This window comes from Phymastichus coffea, unplaced genomic scaffold, assembly GCF_024137745.1.
Source record: "Phymastichus coffea isolate CEN01 unplaced genomic scaffold, Cenicafe_Pcof_1.1 PCOF00007, whole genome shotgun sequence".
Taxonomy (NCBI): Eukaryota; Metazoa; Arthropoda; class Insecta; order Hymenoptera; family Eulophidae; genus Phymastichus; species Phymastichus coffea.
Window position 1 is genome coordinate 6,565,325 of NW_026706818.1, and position 21,517 is coordinate 6,586,841.

The following is a 21,517-nucleotide window of genomic DNA, read 5'->3' on the forward strand; positions in this document are numbered from 1 at the left end:
CTTCCATAGTTTTATTGTGTCTATGAGCTTCTTTCAATTAATTTTGAGCTGTCTTAGCGGCTTTTGCTATTGAAGCAGCTCCTCCAGCTAAAGTTCCAGTGACGCTCAAAGCGGCAAATAATGGAATTAGAAAAGGAAGAGCTTCACCCACTTTACTAGGAATTGATAGAATACGAGGCATAGTTATTTTTTTTCTTCCTCCAGCCTTCTTTACAGCTTCTTTAGCGCCTTTTATAGCCGAACGAATGACAAAGAGTGATTTATTACTAGGTACAACACTTCTCGAGGCAGCGTTAATAATTTTTTTCAATGCAATTGATAGATTTTTACTTTTTACATGTGTCTTTCGTCGCTGTCGTCGTTGTTGGTGACGATTTTTTAATCCCTTACCTCGTTTCTTTCCTCGTTTTAAAATTTTAACACCCATACCAAGTTTACTTTTAACTTTCATTATGTTGGCTTCAGCAAATGCAGCAACTTTCTCACCAAAACTACTATCTTTCGCTTGCACTCTATCGCAGGCCTGTTAGCTAGAATTTTGTCGGCTTCGTTTCTCGCCTCAATGTTCTCTCGATTCTGAGAATAAGCAATACCGTGATTTTCACAAGCAGCGTCTAGCGGATTTTTTCCAGGTTCACCACGAGCAAGTCGTTTTTTCAATTTAGTTCCCGGCCCGCAATACTGATAACCAGGCAAATGAGCTTCAAATGGTAAGTTATTAATGATCTTATTCACTAAGCCAGTGCCACCAGTCTTTCTTTTGTGACATGATGATACCTCATCAGAAGACAAAGTCTTAATGAAAATAGAAATATAAATATAAACAGTCTTTTATAGTTAGTAGTCTCATTCGTCCTTCGATCGATGACTAGAAAACAATACCGACTTCAAAGGGCAACCACTTAAGTTCTAAGTCATAAATTTCGATAGTGTGGTTGAGACGGAAAAACGAGAAAAAAGACATGGTGACCTACTACCTGACAGTATACGAGCAGTTTTCTCTGGTCCTAGTAACTGTGGGAAAACTAACTATTTGCTAACACTAATCACACATCCTAATGGACTTAGATTTGAAAACGTGTTTATTCAAAGTCCCTCAATCAACCAAAGTATAAGTTTTTAAAAGATTTATTGTCACCGATTGATGGTTTACAGTATTATGCATTTAGCGAGCATGAGGCAGTTGTTTCACCGGATAAAGCTAATCTAAATTCCATCATGAATTTTGACGATATAGCCACTTAAAAGCAGGACAACGTGAGAGCATTCTTTTGTATGAGAAGACATAAAAAAGTAGATAGTTACTATCTCTGTCAATCGTACGCTTGCATACCTAAGCATCTCATTCAAGATAATATGAATTTACTAGTTTTGTTTCGACAAGATGACGTGAATATTAAACATATTTACAACGATCATGTCAACTCGGATATGACTTTTGAGAAGTTTAAAGCAATTTGTTCAAAATGCCACCATTACTTGGTTTTGCTCCTGCTATCCCGACTGCGACTGTCCAAAATTTTTATCAACCACAAAAACCTCTTTCCAGTAACCAACACGCCCCCACTAAGAAATTCACTGACCCCGGGTGTTATTGGGAGTGTGGTTCCACTAATCATATCCGCGTTAATTGCTCTAAGTGTAATAAGAAGGGAAATTTGAATGTGTCAAACTTTCTGGGGTGATTTTAACAAATCGCAATAAAGCCCCATTGCAACCATGTAATCTTAATTCTCTTAATTTCGGAAGAATATCAAGGAATCCAAAAGATTTTCATTTTTCTGGTAAAGCTAATGGGACTTCATGTACATTTAGAATCGATTCCGGCTCTGATATTTCAATTTTAAATTTTAAATTGTTTGATCCGAGTAAAGAAAGAATTCCTTGTGATTCTTCTAACCTTAAATACCCTACAGGTGAAAATGTTCCTGTATATTTTAAAACACCTGTTAATATAGAATTAGGAAAACACCGTTTAGATTTAATTATCTATGTCGCTGACATAGGAGATGATTGCATATTAGGGTTAGATTTTTTTGATGCTGCAGGTATTACTTGTTGCTCGAAAAAAGATGAATTTACAATCCAACCGTACCAATATGACCTATGATAAATCTTCTGTTTTCAAGATATATGAGGTCAAAGCAAAAGTTTGGTTCTTCAATCCGAAGAGAAAAATTGGAAAAACCCCGAAGTTGCAATCCGATTGGGAAGGTCCATATGAAGTTATTCGAAAAATTAACGACGTTGTTTATTGTATAAGACAATTCCTTAGACATAAGAATAAAATTGTACATAGTGATAGACTTGCGAAATACGTTGACCGTCGTTAATTGGAGAACTGTTCTGCTTGAGTTTTTGGTGCTGTGGTTTTCCTCAAGCTGTGGGCAAATGCCAGAACAGGAACTTGGGTTGGACCACATAGCGTCAGCCCCCAACCAAGTTCAATCTTCATTATATCTCCCATAATACTCCTTTCGAAATTTCCTGATGTTCAAGAAATAGGTTCTTTGCTTTCTGGAATGATGATTGGCTTGGGGCCTAGAGTCGTCATTGGAAGACTGAAGATCAACCTGCTTGGAATCAAGAGAGGAGATTCAAGAATCAAGAGACGGGTCCCAGATTTCTTTTGGAATGTTGGTTAGGTTGTGCTCGAAGATTTGGTATCTTAGGCAAACTTGGATCCTTCATTGGTTGAAGACGGATTAACCCGCTTGGTTCGAGATTTTCTTATTGTCGAGGACGACAATTATTTTTCAAAGGAGGGGATAGTGTTACTAATACGATCTATAATATCGAATTCGTACATTTGTATCCACGCTACGTCAGAATAAATATTTTTGTTGTTGTGTAGTTAGATGACGCCTTAGCGTCAAATTGAAAGCATCACGTTTATGTTTCAATAAAGTTTTAGTTTGTGTTATTTACGTATTTTTATTTACTACACGTAAACGTAACAATATATTAAGAGAATCCTAAATATTCCTCAGTAATAAAATGAGTGTTAACGTGTTTGGACGTATATTGAATAAAAAGGAGGGTAATCGCGGTCCTCCTGGTATAGGGTAAAAAATCAGTAAAGACGGACAAAACGACGTGGATAACAAAACAATTTCTAATATAGCTGATCCTCACGAGAGTAATGATGCTGTAAACTTACGAACGTTGCAAAAAACTAGTGAAGCTAACGTCACTATGCTTACGACTACAATAAATTATCTTAAAAAATCTTTAAATACAATAAGAATACAATTACAATCGTATGGAGAAGCGATTCAATATTTACAAGCAAATAATAATAATGATAATAATAATAAGGAGAAAGAAATAAAGATTACACCATTTGACTTTTTACATCAATTATAACAAATAGATTGAAAAAATGAAACATCAAAGTCTTTGTAAAGAGTGGTGGATGAGTTACACAAACCAGCACGTCGAAACTATCCTCGTCGAAAAGTCGATATACGCGGAATAGATGAGACGTGGCAAGCTGATCTTGTTGAGATACAAAGCTATTCTAGAGAGAATAAAGGTTTTCGCTATCTATTAACTATTATAGATACGTTCTCTATATATGCTTGGGGAATTCCAGTAAAACAGAAAACTGCTACAAATGTCACTAACGCAATGGAGTCTGTATTAAAAAAGGGACGCATTCCTAAAAATCTCCAAGTGGATAGAGGCAAAGAGTTTTACAATACGAATTTTCAAAGTCTAATGAAAAAATATAAAATAAACCTTTATTCTACTTATAGCAATCTTAAACCATCAATTTGTGAACATTTCAATCGAACACTAAAAAATATTATGTGGAAAAAATTCAGTTTAATAGGAAATTATAAGTGGATTGAGTTTCTCCCCGGGTTGGGTTAATAGAATCTTATAATAATCGAAGACATCGCACAATAAATATGATCCCTAAAGACGTGACTAAAGACAATGAAATGCAGGTCTTGACACGATTCTCTTACGACCATCGTCTTTTCAAAAAACCGAAATTCCGGGTAGGAGATGAAGTGCAAGTGAGCAAATTTAAACACGATTTTGAAAAAGGATATACGCCTAATTGGTCTACGGAAATTTTTACTATTCGTCGTATTTCGAGAACTAAACCTGTAACATATCACCTACTAGATTACCGAGAAAATCCCATTGTTGGTGGTTTTTTAGGAGCAAGAACTACAGAGAGCTATGTATTCTGATTTCTATCTTGTAGAAAAAATTGTCAGAAGACGGTGTAATCAAGTCTTTGTAAAGTGGCTTGGATTTAATAATACTCACAATTCTTGGATAAATAAGGAGACTATACAACAATGAATTACAAATATCAATTTATATGTATCTAGCTTGTATTTAAATAAATAATTGTTTTCATTTATAAATATTACATTGTTTTTTTTCATTTTAAGGATAAGAGCCCCAACCTTTGCTCTTACCTATGAGGTACTTCCATTTTTATATTCGACACTAGTGAGTGAGTCCATCAAGACAAGTCGAAACCTGCTTTAATAGAAACACTAATAACTCATTTACCTTTCCAGAAAATAAATTTATATAATACAATCTATATTGAGATATCATAAGGTATATAAATACTCTTACATTTAAATAATAAATTGAAATGGATCACATCCATGATATTGAATAAATAATGCATATTTTTGAACTCTGTCGGACAGATCAATAAAAAGATCATAAAATGAATTAGCGCTCTTGACATTAGGTCCGGTAGGACCATTTTGAACTCACAATCGAGTTCAAGAATAATTCGAGATTTATCTTGTTATTAGATAATTCTGATCTTCATGCAATTCATAATAACTTTTTTCAGGAAGTATATCGAAAAGCTTCATTCCAATGTTATGTAACATTTCAAAATTCATCTTGCCGTAGGTAAAGAGATCTAGAATGTTACGTATTTTTTTTTCATCTTTTTTTAATACTTGTATTATATGGAGCACTCTCCATTCATTAAGTAAAATTAATTCCAATTTTGAGAGCCAACCCGTTGTAAAAATAAATCAAACACTCATATTAGGTTACACACGTATGTTTCGTTGGCAGATATCCAACCTCATCAGATCTTTATTAACAATAAATGAAAAAATGGTTACAAAAACAAATATATATAAAAAAATTAAAAATCACACTAACAAACATTTACCTCAATTTATCAATCACAATCCAATTAACCAAAATTAAAGTATCAAACTCATCTTCCAACTTTCTCTCACACAAATATTCAAATTTCAACTCCGACAACAACTATGAAATAATGCAAACCGATCGATGTCTGTTACCTTTTATATCAAAACAAATCACAAATATATACACACTTAAATGTATCCCCTCTCATATGTCGAGAAGAACCGGTACAGTCAGCATCACTGCACATCAAAACAATATTCAAAAACCTTCAATCAAGTCAATCAGATAAAATATCAAACAAACTCTTATATTGCTTACTTAGCAACTTACTATCTTCTTGTCTGTTTATAGTGTTGTCAGATAAATTAATGTATATCATTTCTGAAATCAGTCTCTTATAATAATTCGACTCTCTATCCAAAACTTCTCTTAGTTTGACCAATATACACTGAAGGGCAACTGTCACAACAAAATTTATATACTATATTTGTCTCATTCCATTTATCCGTTGCATCTTTGCCCAGTTTTATTATACTATCCAGCTTATGATTAATTAGTGGTATACAGTGAATATTAAATTTTGTCAAACTAGAGTTACATAAGTGAAAAAATTTTAATTCTTTTAATACTACTTCTACTACGACTTCTACTACTACTACTGCTATCACTGCTGCTGGTGCTGGTGCTGCTGGTGCTGTTGCTGTTGTTGCTGCTTCTGCTTCTACTATAATAGCTACTACTCGATTCTTGAGACAGAATAAAGCTCTTCGAGGCTCACAGCTCTTTTAAAACCTGTCTCCACTACTTTGGTTTTCGAGCCGTCACAACCGCCTCCCTCTACTTTGAATTAGATTTCCATTTTATTTAACATATATATAGTGTGATGATTTTCTAATATAGGACAAGCATTCGATGCATCATCAATATTCGTTTCTTGAATAATATTCGTGATATAACTTTATTCAATTCGGCAATACGTCTTTGGAAACGTTCGTGATTTCGTGCTATCTGCTCCCAAATAACTTTTCTAGAGTCTTTTTCTTTGTATGGAAGATGATGTATTTTAACTTTCTTCGCAAACCATACATGCTTAGAAGAGGAGTGAGATCTCTTGTTGTCTCTTATAGCTGACATGGCTAAGCTTCTACTACTTCTTCTTCTTACCACTACTTCGAACAGAATGGTCTTTCTATTAACATCTTATCGCTATTTTAGAATAAAACCCCACTACTACTCTTTTCAAACCGCCGAAATCGACCCTTTTCTCTTTCTTAATTTTTTTTTTTTTGATAGGGAATGATGTGAGCCCCAATCATCGCTCTCACCTGTGAGATACTTCCACTATTAACATTGCTTATGAGACCTTTACACTAAGTCGAAACTCAGCGGAAAGAACGCATAAGTAATTACTGCAACCTCTCTAAAAAAGGATTTGAAGGAATAATAAAATTAGGATTAAAGACATAATTAAAATTTTAAATATAAATTTATTTACTATATATACATTTAAACATTATACTAATTTAATTTTTGAATTCAAAATTCGAGCCTTCTTAATGATGATTAAATAATTCTTTTTTCTCCATGGTCTCATACACTTTCTGTAACATATCTTCGTCTTTTTTTAATGCTAAGCTTATTCGCTTTGGTAGAAAAACCTCATATTTGTCGTCTACGGTTACTACTACACTGAATCCATAGCGAGTATTTAACCATATTAATTTCGTTATCATATAGGTACAGTTATTTTCTAATTGCGACATTGTTTTTCTAGGTAAGAATGCCGATTTGGCTATTTTGTTAATTGATGAAAAATCCATTCTACAATAAAAAAATCAATCAATAATTAATACTACTAGGAGATATGTAGAGAGCTACTCGTATATAAGATCTACAACAAAACACTTTTAACAAAGTAAAAAGTTGCATGAATGGTTTCTTTTGAAATACATTATTTTATTATTTTATTTCATTTATTATTAATCTTATTTCAATACCATAAAAATGTCTACCAAGTAATAAATTACTTTAATGATTTAGCTCTATTAATTTTTTGTACTTTAACATTATTTTTTTCAGTTTTACTTCATGTTTTAATAACTGGTTGTATAGAATTTGTTTCAATATTGTTTTTAAAATTTTGAAAGTAGTGAAATCTATCTAAAAACGGCCCGAATGCTGTAAATTACTTTTAGAGGCTTTACGTAACTTATTAAATAGTAAGTTTACTTTATAGCATAGCAATTGTTACATTAAAATAAATAATCTACTGTTCACAATCAAATAATAGTACAATGTTATAAGTAATTTATACGTTAAATGCTAGTCATGAAAAATTTATATAAATTTTAGATAACTTTCATTCTTGCCGGGCCTCTTGCCAGATTATAATATATCGATGGAAATTTGTCATCTGATGAGTATTAACAAAAATTTACTGTATTTAAATTGTTTTCCATAATATTAGACTATACCATAACATACATATTTATTTTAATTACATATCCAATAATTACTACATATTATATTATATGATTACTACATATCATATTATATTTGCAACGATTACCGAAAATCGTTTGACTCGCGCGATGGAATTAGCGGTTAAGCGAGGTGAGCCGCGTTCGGTTCGCGAGAGAGAGAGAGCGCGTAAGGGGCAACGACCGGGAGGGGAGGCTCCGAGCGCCAGTACGACTGTGTCACTCAGTCATCCCGTGCGCCTAACCTCCGTATTCTCCGTGCCGTTCGTTGTTGTTTTTTTGGTTTTCCCTGGTGACATTGCGAGCGAGTGCGTGGGTGCGTTAGCAGCAGCAGCGGGAGCAGCAGCGATAACTGCGACAGCAGCATCAGCAGCAGCGATAACTGCGACAGCAGCATCGGCAGCAGCGACAGCAATAACAGCAGCAACAGCAGCGGCAACAACAACAGCAGCAACCGCGTTAGAGGCAGAGTAGCGGGGCAGTTAAGATCTACGTGCTATTTGGATACGGTTGGCCACCGTATCCACGCCGTCGTTGCGGTAGGTGCACCTTCTTTCTCCCCGTATTAATTGTTGTTGATTTTGCGTGCGGATCCGCGCAGCGAGCGCGAAGAGTGTATTGTTTTGCGTGCGAGCAGGTAGTTCGCGGCATCGCGGTTTTATCTTTCTCTCTCTCAAAAAGCGTGTGTTGTCATTCACGCGTGCGTGCGTGAGACTCTCGGCATACCCTCCGTGTAATTTATTGGAGTAAATAAATCACCCTTTGTTTCGTTTAAACGAGTTCATTAGTCGTTATTTTGTTATTCCCTTGCCCGAAGGTCGCGCCTCGCATTGTTTACGTTGGCATTCGAATTCGCCGGTAACGCAGCACGAAGTGTGCGAGACGTTAGGCGGGAATCCTCAATTTAGGTTCCTATAGCGGCCGCACGAGCGCTACCAACAAGCAGCGACAGCGCCGCCAAGTGGCGAGTTGGGAGAACCCAACTCGGAACTTTGAAGAGACTCTGCGCAGGCGCACTCCTAGGCAAGGTAGGTTAATGCGCATCGAGCGCATAGATAACAAGGCTTCATATAGTTAGAGTACGGGTACTTTTAGGCGATTTCCGACTAAATGACAGCCTGTTACATGGCGCCCAACTAGAATTAGGACTCACACACGAGAAAAAAAAGAGAGCAACGCGCGCGAGAGAGAGACGTTTGCGCGCGTGCGTAATAAGGTGCGAGCGGGTAAAACAACGCGTGGCTCGTTCGGTACGTGCTCTGCGGTAGGGGAAAGACGCCTCTCCGACCCAATAATAACTGCTTTTGTGAGCCGAGAGCACACTAACCCCAGGGGTCGAAGAGACGTCCGTAGTCGCTCTAACGTGAAAACAAAAGGTGACTAAGTGTATTTAGGTTAACTTTTTGCTTTTTTAAGTGTTTCATTACACATTAAAGTAGTTAAGAGGGGGTTAGTCACCGAGCGACAGTACCAGCAGAGCGCGCAATTAGGGTGTGTGTAGGGTTAGACCAACTAACCCGGTGGACCTAACAAACAGTTAGCCTCCACCTATAGGCAGGTAGCTGCGAAGCGGAAGTTAGTACTTCCTTAGACTGCGCGATACCTGCACACACCCACAAGCCACGCGTATTGTTGCCTTGTAAATAAAGGCGTAACTGGGTAGTTGGCGATAAAAATCGCAACACCCCGCTCGCGCCTTGGGCGATAGGAGGCGGTAGCGGTCGAGTACGAAAACTAACCTCAACCGTCACCTACGCCCCAACATAAGCGTTATGGAGGATACCGCCGACGCGATAACCCGGTGGGCCTCGGAACTGCCTTCGACACAGCTGGACAGATACCTGACGCAACTGGAGTTGCGCACAGATGGTCCCAGGCTGATGCAGGCAGTCCGATTAGCGTATTGGTTGCTAGGCGAGTACATCGACCTAGACTTCCAAGGAGCGGCGTTGGATAGGGAGGCCACACAACGCAGGCGACGGAGCCGAGAGAGGTGGCTGGAAACCAAGCGACGGGAGTTGGAAGCAGCCGACGCCGAGGATCTTGTCGCCCACCCGCTCATGCTGCTATATAGGGATGAGGCGGTGGAGGCGAACCTAACGCGGACCCTCGCCGTCTACGAGAACCTGGAAGAAGAGAGCCAGAGCGAGATGGGGGGGCGAGAGCCCGCAGAGGAAGGGGGGACCGGCGAGGTCAAGGGGCCCACGGAGGGGGTCGGTAGTGAGCACAAAGGCTCCACCGGATCGCCGGATAGGCGAAGAGCCCGTCGCTTCGAGAACGCGGAGCTACAACCTCCAGAGGAAGAGGAAGAGCGGTGCGTGACCGAGCGACTAAAGGAGGAAATCGAGTGCAACCGGGTCGGGATAAACCGCATATTGGAGATGCTGGAAAAGCACGACCAGGTATGCGCTCGGTGGAGCGACCAGTTGACCGCTCTGCAGGTGGAGTTCCAGCAGTTTAGAAGCAGGGACCCCACCAACCGACGAACGGTCATACCAGAGCGGCCCCGGAGGACCGTGGACTTCCAGTCCACGTATACGTGCCACTACGACCCAAGGGTACCGGGTAGTACCCCGGAACCCCAGCGACCGACCCCTGGCGAACCTCGAGCGGCTCCCCAAAGGCAGGTGCCTTCAAGGACGGAGCAGCCACCGAGAAGAGGTCCAAGAGACTCCGACGCTGAAGAAGAGCAGATGATCCCAGAAGGATCTGCCTGGTACGACGCCAACGCGGCGTCGGGCTACTACGCGACTCGGGACGCGGGTAGGATCGTGAGAGGGTGGAAGCTGCGATACTCTGGTACGGCTTCAGAGTGCGTAGATACCTTCTTGTCTAGGCTAGAAGATCTACGCGCGGGGTCTGGGCTAACGGACGGCGAAATCTTGTGCTCGGTATCAGAGCTCCTCGAAGGCGTTGCGAGGACCTGGTACGAGCTTAACAAGCTTAAATGGAGAAACTACGCCGACTTTGTGGCAGGCGCTCGACGTTGGTTTGGGTCGAGTGAGCTACAGCAACAGAGGTTGCTGCAAGAGGCGCAAGCTCGGTACCAGGAGAAAGGAGAGCTGGTACGAGAATATGCCTGCCACCTTCTCTTCATGTTAGCCCAGCTGCGTCCCCCGTTACCAGAGCAGAGGCAGCTAGATTTGCTATATGCAAATCTCCTACCCGCCATCCGGATGCAGCTGCGAAGGAACGCGTTCTCCAACGTGGACGAGTTTCACGCCCGGGCGACCGAAATCGAAACCGCTTTGCGGGACGACGAGCGCCCGAGGACCAGGTTGGAGCCAACGTCCACGTTATATCCCGAGCACATGGGGGTGTCAGCTAAGGCACCACCGCCCCGGGCAGGACCCCGAACGGCGGCCATGTCCAGCAAACCTCGGGGTAGGGAGCAGCGGCAACCCGAGTCGCCGGTTAAAACCCCGGCCAAGAGACCCGAGGACCGGCCCACAATCGCTGCAGCGCAGGCAACAGACCCCATTGAGGATCTGTCGTCGCAAATTGCGACCCTGCGGCGCGACATGGACCGGTACTTTAAGGAGAGGAAGGCTAACTCTCCCAGGCGGCCGAGGGGTCGGCCACAAGAGAAGGGGAGGAATAAAACCCCCCCAGGGTCTCCTGGCCAGCGACGAGAGGGTCAGCGGAGGAAAATAGATTACTCCCAACCCATCAAGTGCTCGTCTTGTGGCAAACTGGGCTTTACCAGAAGGTACTGCCCGGATTGCAACAAGGGAAACGGGCAGGGAAGCGGAGGACGGAGGTCCCCTCCGCGTCCCCAGTAAAGGTGACCTCTCGTCGCAGGTCGTTGGAACGTGGCAGGGGCCCGTCAACGACCTCAGGGTCCAGGGAGGTCTCGACAGGGGTAGCGGACCCCGCGAGACCCAGCAGTGCAGCGGCGTTAGAGGCGACAGAGACCGAACAGATGCCAGATCTGGGTAACCGGACATTCTGTATCCTCGAAGGGTACGGAGGCCGGATTCAGGTGGTGGAGCAGGGATTTGAGTGGGCCGGAGAGGAGACCACCGGACCCAAAAGCTCCAGGAGACCACCTGACGCTCCGGAGGATACGCCGGCGACCCAGACACCTGCGGGCGAGAGCACGTCGACGCGAGTAGCGGCGGCCCAAGGCAAGAAGAGCCGTGAAAGCCTCCCGTTCACAGAGGGGAGAGAGACGGCGAAAGCTCCCCGCAGGTACAGACCCGAGGATGAGACCAGGTGGTGGCTTCAGGTGGGAATAGGTGCCTATAAATTAAGGGCACTCTACGACACCGGGGCCTCATCAACGGTAATGGGTCAACTCGGGCTTAGGTTGGCATCTGATATGGGGCTGGGCCTGGACGTCACGCGAGCGGGAGAAGCGAAGCTCGCTGACGGTCGCCCATGTCCCATCTTGGGTCATGTGATTTTCCCCTTCACAGTGGGGGGAATCACAAAAGACGTAAGGGTCGCCATAACGCCATTGCTGTCGGATGACTGCTACGTCGGCGCGAATTTCGTGAGGGAATTCAGCGCCAACCTGAACCCTGACACGGACCAGCTGTACTTGGCGAAAGCCAAAGTGGCTGTACCGTTGGAAGTGGCAAGCGTCACTGGTACGTCGTGCCTCGCACCCGTAGGCCTGGTAGAAGCCACGGAAGCACAGCGTCAAGAAGTGGCTAGCCTCGTCGATGGATTAATTCCAGACGGAGGCGAGTGTTTAGGCTGTGCTGTGGGGGTCGAGCATGAGATAGACATCGGAGACGCTCGACCCTGTAAACAGAAATACTACCCGGTCTCCGACAGGGTGCGAGACGAAATGCACGCGCTGGTCAAGGCCATGCTGGACAACGACGTCATTGAACCAGCGACCAGCGGGTGGTCAAGTCCAGTGGTGATGGTTAAGAAGGCAGACGGCAAATATCGGTTCTGCGTAAATTACCAGAAGGTAAACGCAGTAACCAAGCCGGACGCCTACCCATTACCCTTCATGAGCGACATCCTGCGAAGGATCAGGGATGCTAAGTTCATCTCGACACTGGACTTGAGTAGCGCGTACCACCAGATACCTCTTAAAAAGGAGTCGCGCCCAATTACGGCGTTTACAGTCCCCGGCCTGGGGCATTTTCAGTTCAAGAGAATGCCCTTCGGATTGTCCTACGCCGGCGCGACCTTCCAGAGGTTGATGGACAGAGTGATTGGCCCGGATTTAGATCCTTTCGCTTTTGCGTACCTCGACGACGTGATTATTATCTCGCCGTCTTTTGAGGAGCACAAGCGACACCTGGGATTGGTTTTACAACGAATCCTAGGTGCGGGCCTCACTGTGAATAAGACCAAAAGCCACTTCTGTAAGTCGGAAGTCAAGTACCTGGGGGTCCTGGTGAACCGTGAAGGGGTAAGGCCAGATCCAGAGAAGATCAAGCCCATCATGGAGTACCCAGTACCACGGACGATCAGACAGGTGAAGCGATTCATGGGGATGATGTCGTGGTATCGTCGCTTCATACCCGACTTCGCAACCATCGCTGAACCGATAAACCGCCTGACGAAGAAGAGTGTCCCGTTTGCTTGGCAGCAGGAACAGGAACAGGCGTTCGAACGGTTGCGAGATGCAATGGTCTCGGCACCGATCTTGCAGTCGCCGGATCCCAGCGCGCAGTTCGTATTACAAACGGACGCGAGCGATAGTGGGATAGGCGCGGTATTGACGCAAGAAGTCGATGGACAGGAGCGCGTAATCGAGTACGCCAGCCGCTCCTTAAACAGTGCGGAGAGGAATTATACAGTCTCCGAACGAGAATGCCTGGCGGTAGTATGGGCGATCGGCAAGTTCCGGCCTTATGTTGAAGGGCACCACTTCAAAGTCATCACCGATCATAGTTGCCTTAAGTGGCTCCACAGTATGAGGAATCCTACAGGAAGGCTAGCGCGTTGGGCGTTAGCACTACAAGGACACGTGTTCGATATAGAGTATCGAAAAGGAGACCTCAACGTGGTGCCAGACGCTTTATCTAGGGCCTATGAGGAGGGGGTGGTAGAAGTGGGTGCCATGACGCGTCAGCCGGAGACTGCCGATGCCTGGTACCTTCAGAGATACAGGGAGGTATGCCAGGACCCTCATTCTCAGCCTACCTGGAAGGTAGTGGGTGGGAGACTGTACCATTACCATCCGACTGAGGAGAGCGAAGGGTCCATCGACAACGAGGAAGCCTGGAAGCTAGTGGTTCCTGCCGAGAAGAGGCATCAAGTGCTTGAGGAGGTGCACGATGCGCCAGCAGCGGGACACCAGGGGAGAGAACGAACGTTCTCCCGGGCTAGGCACCTGTATTTCTGGCCAAAGATGTACGATCAGGTCAGAGAATACGTGCGGAGTTGCCCGGTATGTCAGCAATGCAAGGCAGAGCAAAGGCCGCCTTGCGGGCTGATGGGTCGTCGAGAGGTCTCGCGACCCTGGCAGGTGGTGGCCAGTGACATCACTGGCCCCTTCCCAAAGAGTTCGAGAGGGTTCGAATATATTTTGGTCTTTCTAGACCTGTTCACTCGGTGGGTGGAGTGCGTGCCCGTACGCAAGGCCAACGGGAAGACCATCGTGCGTGAATTGCACGAGAGGGTGGTCACCAGGTTTGGGGCGCCAGAGATTTTTCTTTCGGACAACGGGACCGAATTTAAAAATCAAGAGGTCGATGCCTACCTGTCAAGGAACGGCATCCAGCGCGCCCTTACCCCAGTTTACCATCCCCAGGCAAACCCCACGGAGCGAGTGAACCGAACCCTCAAGGCCATGCTCATATCGTATGTGGAGCGGGACCATAAGAGCTGGGACGAGCACCTGCCTGAGTTCAACTTTGCGTTGAACTCGGCAACTCACAGCGCGACAGGGTATAGCCCGGCCATGCTGGTCTTCGGCCGACAGCCTACTCCCCCCTCGACCTTTAGAAGGGCCCAGGATCAGTTGGCTCGGGAAGCGTCCGAGGGCCAAGAACTGACCGAATGGGGAGAGCACATGCGCCAGTTACCAAACCTGTGGGAGCGCGCTGGCTCTAAGTCTAGGGAGGAGGCGGCCCGTCAGGCGGTCTACTACAACCGGAGGAGACGTCAGGCCGACTTTAGGGTTGGGGACTGGGTGTGGAAGCGGAACCGCATCTTGTCTTCCGCAGCTCAGGGCATTTCGGCGAAGTTGGCACCGAAGTATGCTGGTCCCTACGTGATTCTGGAGGTATGCGGGACGAATACCTACCGCCTAGGTAACCAGCAGGAAGAGTTGCCTGAGCTGATCCACGCCAAGGACCTCAAGCCCTATTTCGGTCCATACTCTGACGAGGACGACGAGGAACCAGGAGGCGGGGACTCAGCACCGTTGGACGAAGAGGAGGGCGTAGGCGACCCGCCAGCGAAGATCGGGGAATCCAGCGAGGATCCGATATGCGAGCGCGTCGCGAATGCAGCCCCCTCGAACGAGCGTGAGAAACCCGCGGCGGCTCCGGAAGTACCGACCGAGGCGCCGGTTAAGCGTGGCCGAGGAAGGCCGCGCAAAAACCCCGCGTGCGAACCTCGAGAACCAGGTGGCGACGACCTGGATGGCAATGCGGGAAAGGGAAGGGGCAGACCACGTAGAACCGCCCAGCACGTGCGGAAGGTGGTGCTGCCAGCTGCCCCCGCAAATGGGCCATGTTCGCGAGGAAAGCGCCGGGGACCGGGACGTCCTCGTAAAGAATAGCGTCGAGCGTTACACGGCGACGGGTAGGTTAAGGGCTGAGCCTGAGAAATCCCTTGACCCCACTTCTTCTCTTTTACAGATGGAGAGGAAGCTGGTCATCAGTGAGGAGGCCCTCGAGACGGCAACCCAGCTGCTGCTCGACCTGGGATTGGGCCCGGGCGCCGATCGGCTGATCGGCGATTTACGTCGCTTCATCCGGGCCCAGGTCGAGACGGCCGCTCGCGAGGGCCGCTCTCGCCAGCGGGTGGATGACTTCCTCCGGGAAGGTATGAGGGCCCAGACATCCAGGCCCTCGACCCGGGAAGTATCCACCCAGACCGACGGCCCATCCGAAGAGGGTCGTCGGTCTCAGTCCACGCGAGACCAGGGTACGCAGACCCAAGGGTCGAGCGCGTCCACGGTGGAGAGCTCGCCCCAGTGCCCCGGGCCAAGGGAGGCCTGCGGCAGTCAGCACTGGGTCTGCACCCACCCACGAGTCCCCCAGCAGGTGGGTCTCGAGAACACCTGGAGGCACGTGAGATTGGGCCTCCAGGAGCTCGAGAATGCCTGGGAGTTCGTAGGGGAACTCCAGCGCCAGGTGCATGCGCACCTGGGAGAGTTCCTCGACTTCCGAGGTGCCCAGGAACTGCTGGGGGAGTGGGCTCCTGTAGTCCGGCGGCAGAGGGCCTACGGAGAGGCCCTCCAGCGCGTTGACCGGGGGCTGGAGTCCCCAGAGGCCGCGGGCCCGCCGGCAGTGATGCCACCGGCGGCCCCGACGAGCAGGAATGCGGCCAGGGCTCCAGCCAAGCCCCCGACCAAGGCTCAACATAAGAGAGCGTCGGGGGCCCCCGGCGCCGGGCAGGAATTCGTGGTCCGCGTGGACGGGTCGGTTTCCGACCCTACCGTGGTGGTGCGAACCGAGGGGGGACGCACATCCGCCACGGTGGGCGGCGTCACATTCATCGCCGCCCCGGCGTCAGCAGCCACGCCGTCCCAGCAGCCATCAGGAGGCCAGGGCCCTGGGGCGGAGCCCAGCCTCACCCGGAGACCGGGCAGAGGCTGCTATATTTGCGGCCATCCCGGCATCACGACGACGTCGAAATGCCCCAACAAGGCGGAGCACTGGCGCTACCCCAGGCATAAGGCGCCAGGGGGCTCCGGCAAGTGACGGGGGGCATCCGTGGTCCGGGATGGGCCAATAAAGTATTTGTTGAGAATAGGATGTGTTGATTTCTCTCCTTTCACAATCCTATCCTTGGGGTCGCGAGTCAATAGGGTAGTTCGATCCGGTAGTTCGAAGCTAGGAGGGGGCTGCAACGATTACCGAAAATCGTTTGACTCGCGCGATGGAATTAGCGGTTAAGCGAGGTGAGCCGCGTTCGGTTCGCGAGAGAGAGAGAGCGCGTAAGGGGCAACGACCGGGAGGGGAGGCTCCGAGCGCCAGTACGACTGTGTCACTCAGTCATCCCGTGCGCCTAACCTCCGTATTCTCCGTGCCGTTCGTTGTTGTTTTTTTGGTTTTCCCTGGTGACATTGCGAGCGAGTGCGTGGGTGCGTTAGCAGCAGCAGCGGGAGCAGCAGCGATAACTGCGACAGCAGCATCAGCAGCAGCGATAACTGCGACAGCAGCATCGGCAGCAGCGACAGCAATAACAGCAGCAACAGCAGCGGCAACAACAACAGCAGCAACCGCGTTAGAGGCAGAGTAGCGGGGCAGTTAAGATCTACGTGCTATTTGGATACGGTTGGCCACCGTATCCACGCCGTCGTTGCGGTAGGTGCACCTTCTTTCTCCCCGTATTAATTGTTGTTGATTTTGCGTGCGGATCCGCGCAGCGAGCGCGAAGAGTGTATTGTTTTGCGTGCGAGCAGGTAGTTCGCGGCATCGCGGTTTTATCTTTCTCTCTCTCAAAAAGCGTGTGTTGTCATTCACGCGTGCGTGCGTGAGACTCTCGGCATACCCTCCGTGTAATTTATTGGAGTAAATAAATCACCCTTTGTTTCGTTTAAACGAGTTCATTAGTCGTTATTTTGTTATTCCCTTGCCCGAAGGTCGCGCCTCGCATTGTTTACGTTGGCATTCGAATTCGCCGGTAACGCAGCACGAAGTGTGCGAGACGTTAGGCGGGAATCCTCAATTTAGGTTCCTATAGCGGCCGCACGAGCGCTACCAACAAGCAGCGACAGCGCCGCCAAGTGGCGAGTTGGGAGAACCCAACTCGGAACTTTGAAGAGACTCTGCGCAGGCGCACTCCTAGGCAAGGTAGGTTAATGCGCATCGAGCGCATAGATAACAAGGCTTCATATAGTTAGAGTACGGGTACTTTTAGGCGATTTCCGACTAAATGACAGCCTGTTACATATTATATAAAATAATTTTTTTATATAAAATATAAAAATTACCTTCAACTCGTTTTGCTGGAATAAATATTCTTAAAATGCTGTGTTATTATATTACTTATTTAGGATATTTCAAAACATTTTTAATCTAATACATTTATCTTATAAGGAAAGTTCAAGTTAGATTTTTCGTTTATGAAATCTTTTTCGAAATAATAATGAACAATAAAGTAAAGAAATTGAGAAGACGGTTAGAGCCCACGCATAGCGTGCTAAACACGTTATAAGTTTTAGTATAGAGTAGGATCAAAAAAACTTATAGAATAATATGTCTAAAATATTGAGCTTTATTTCGATGTTTATTCTTCTCACTTGCTGTTAATTTTTAGCTTTCTTGAAGTTTTTTTGGGGTTGGGTAATGAATTATTATCTTATTTTCTCAATAAATTATTTTATGTCTTTGGTAGCAACTGCGAATAATATGTATTCTTTGAAACTTAAATTTATATTCCTGAATCGAACCTGATGCTGTTGGCGAAGAGGCCCGGCAACAATGAAAGTTATCTAAAATTTATATAAATTTTTCATGACTAGCATTTAACGTATAAATTACTTTTTACTTATAATATTGTACTATTATTTGAAGTCTATCGTTACTTCCGAAACTCTATACGTATCTCAAAATTGTAATTGTCATAATTGTGATACTATATTCAATTTTGTATAATGATTGTGAACAGTAGATTATTTATTTTAATGTAATAATTGCTATGCTATAAAGTAAACTTACTATTTAATAAGTTATGTAAAGCCTCTAAAAGTAATTTACAGCATTCGGGCCGTTTTTAGATAGATTTCACTACTTTCAAAATTTTAAAAACAATATTGAAACAAATTCTATACAACCAGTTATTAAAACATGAAGTAAAACTGAAAAAAATAATGTTAAAGTACAAAAAATTAATAGAGCTAAATCATTAAAGTAATTTATTACTTGGTAGACATTTTTATGGTATTGAAATAAGATAATAAGATAATAATAAATGAAATAAAATAATAAAATAATGTATTTCAAAAGAAACCATTCATGCAACTTTTTACTTTGTTAAAAGTGTTTTGTTGTAGATTTCATTCATTTCAAAGTAAGCTATAGTTATTTTAATATTGCAAAAGTATTGATGCAATTTTGTACTTTCAACACTTCATTAGATAATAGTCACCTCTAATATATATTTCTAATTTAATAAATTCTAATTTCATTTTTTAATTGCATTTTGTACATACGACAAAGTAAGCTCCATAGTTATTTTAAAAAAGATAAAATTAGTTAGTAAAAGCTAGTTTTCTGCTACAATAAGAAACTTTTAAATACGCTTAATTTAATTTAATGTTTTATAAATACGTCGAGATATTTCTGAAATTCAAATTAAATTATATTACTTTTTCAAAATTTATCGTTTAGAACAATCGTAATTGTGGATTGTTGGATCATAGAGAAAGAAATATATTAATGAATAAATAATAACTATATTCCCACACAGCATGAATTAATTCTAAAATAATTCAAAATTAATTCATGAAATAATATAATTATTTTAGAATTAATTCAATGAATTAATTCTGTATTAATTTTATGTCCGTTTTTTTTTCCTTCAGAAATATAACGAATATTATTACTACATTAATTGACTAAAATAATTTTCAAATATTACATGCATTTTAGAAGAATTATTTTATGAAATATTAACGTAATAGTTTTGAAATTATTACAGTTAGAATATTTTGAATTGTTTCAAAATTAATGTTTAAAATGATATTGAAGAAATAAAAAGCGGACATAAAATAAATACAGAATTGATTCACTGAAATAATTTTCAAATATTACATGCATTTTAGAAGAATTATTTTATGAAATATTATTATAATAATTTTGAAATCATTACAGTAAGAATGTTTTGAATTGTTTCAAAATTAATTTTCAAAATGATACTTAAGTAATAAAAAGCTGGCGTAAAATTAATACAGAATTGATTCACTGAAATAATTTTAAAAGATTATATCCATTTCACAAGAATTATTTTATAAAATACTATCTAATTACTTTTAGAATTATTATAGAAAATATTTAAAATTATATAACACAACCAGATATACTATAAATAAATTATTTACTGAATATATAAGTAAAATTTTAAAAATTATTAAAAGTGCTATATTTTATATAATTATGGAAGAACACGAAATAAAATAATTGATAAACGTACAGTATTTTATTTAATGTTTACTTTAATATTATCTAGTATATGGTGTAACGGGGTTTCTTACCGTTTAATTATTTTTATTCGCGCGAGTTTATTGAAGGGCGAATGTAATCATCTATGCTCAATACATAATCCGGAGAGCATGGGGAAACAGGCGTGAGTCAACCAATAGATCTACTAATCTACGAAAATGAGTGGAAGCAATATGGAATAAGCGAGTCGAAAGCACTTGTTAATAACACGAACAGAATCTTTTATTGTCTATCAAATATTACACTGGATCGGCCCGCGTGTTTATGTTGACATCGGCGCTCGCTCATCGAGGACACACAGTGACGGGACGCTCGCTGCTCTTTGTTAACAGAGCTATTGCATGCACGCTTCGAACACGAGAAATTAATTGTTATACATGCAACCACGATCGCGAGATTAAGCTGGCCAGCTTACCTTTATTTTGCGGACGCTCGAAGATGACACCAATAAGGAAAAGGTCTATTGTTTGTTTGTGTCGCGAGTCGCGAACTTAAAAGTACGTGGCTTCGCCCTCGATGGCGAAACCTCACGCACGCACTAGCGTTATCACCGCGCACGGCGCCTTTGTCTGCTGGCTCAAGCCTTAGCCCTTGTGAGCTGCACGGCACCTCGGCTGCGACGATCTCTGGAACTCAGGTCTTGGTGCTCTGCGAACGGAATTCTGCTCCGGTAACTCGGGTAATGACAGCTGATCTCATACACACCGGCGAACTCGTTGATGGTCAAAGCTTCACTGGTTCAATTTCAATCACGCGCGTTCCGTCTGCTCGCGTGCCGAATTCTTTCGTTACGTTTTTCGTCTCCCCGGTAGGTGCTGCCCCCGCAGGCAGCAATTAGGTTATATTATTAGTGCTAATTTGACGTTTACCGTCACAATGGATATATATTAGATATACATTATAAATATTACATAAAGCAGATTTCTCATCGATTTTTCACATTGAATTTCTTTCAATTTTAACGAATAATAATAAAAAATGGAAGTGCTTAACGCAATGCTAGGGGTTTAAATAATCCTGAATTAAAATTCCCTTAAGGAGATATGAAACGCCCCTGATGACACCTCGAAGAAATTAAGATTTGGTGCTGCTTGACCAAATTTTGAAAGAACCACTCGATAGAATTGTGTGAAATTTGAACTGAGTAATTCTTGGACATATATCTACACCCTAAAAAAGCGTTTTTATTTTCAATCTAACTTTGATTCTGCAATATTTCAAGTTCTGTAAATGCCGGTAAGGTAGGTGCTTTCATGAACGTTTCATATGCTCAGTAATGCGTACAAAAGCTTATTTACGAGATTAAAACCTACAATATTTCTTGGATTATTGGTACGTTAATTTATAAATTAATTAGTGCATTTTTACAAAAATCATATCAAGAATTAATTCAGAAATGATTTTGAATTATTTTCTGAAATAATTCGGGTGAATCGAAATTTTGCATTTTCATTTAATTCAAAAATTAATTCAGAATTAATTCAGAATCATTCCTTCCGTTAATTTCGAAATTAAAACCTATAATATTTCTTTGATTATCGGTACGTTAATTCGTAAATTAATTAGTGCATTTTTACA

General features: G+C 43.7%; 1 protein-coding gene across 1 annotated transcript in view; it reads left to right on the forward strand.

Annotated features, from left to right (window-relative positions):
• The window catches only part of LOC131669319 (uncharacterized), a 54,641-nt gene that overhangs the window by 32,230 nt on the left and 894 nt on the right, over window positions 1-21,517 (forward strand). The gene's annotated exons all lie outside the window — the stretch shown is intronic.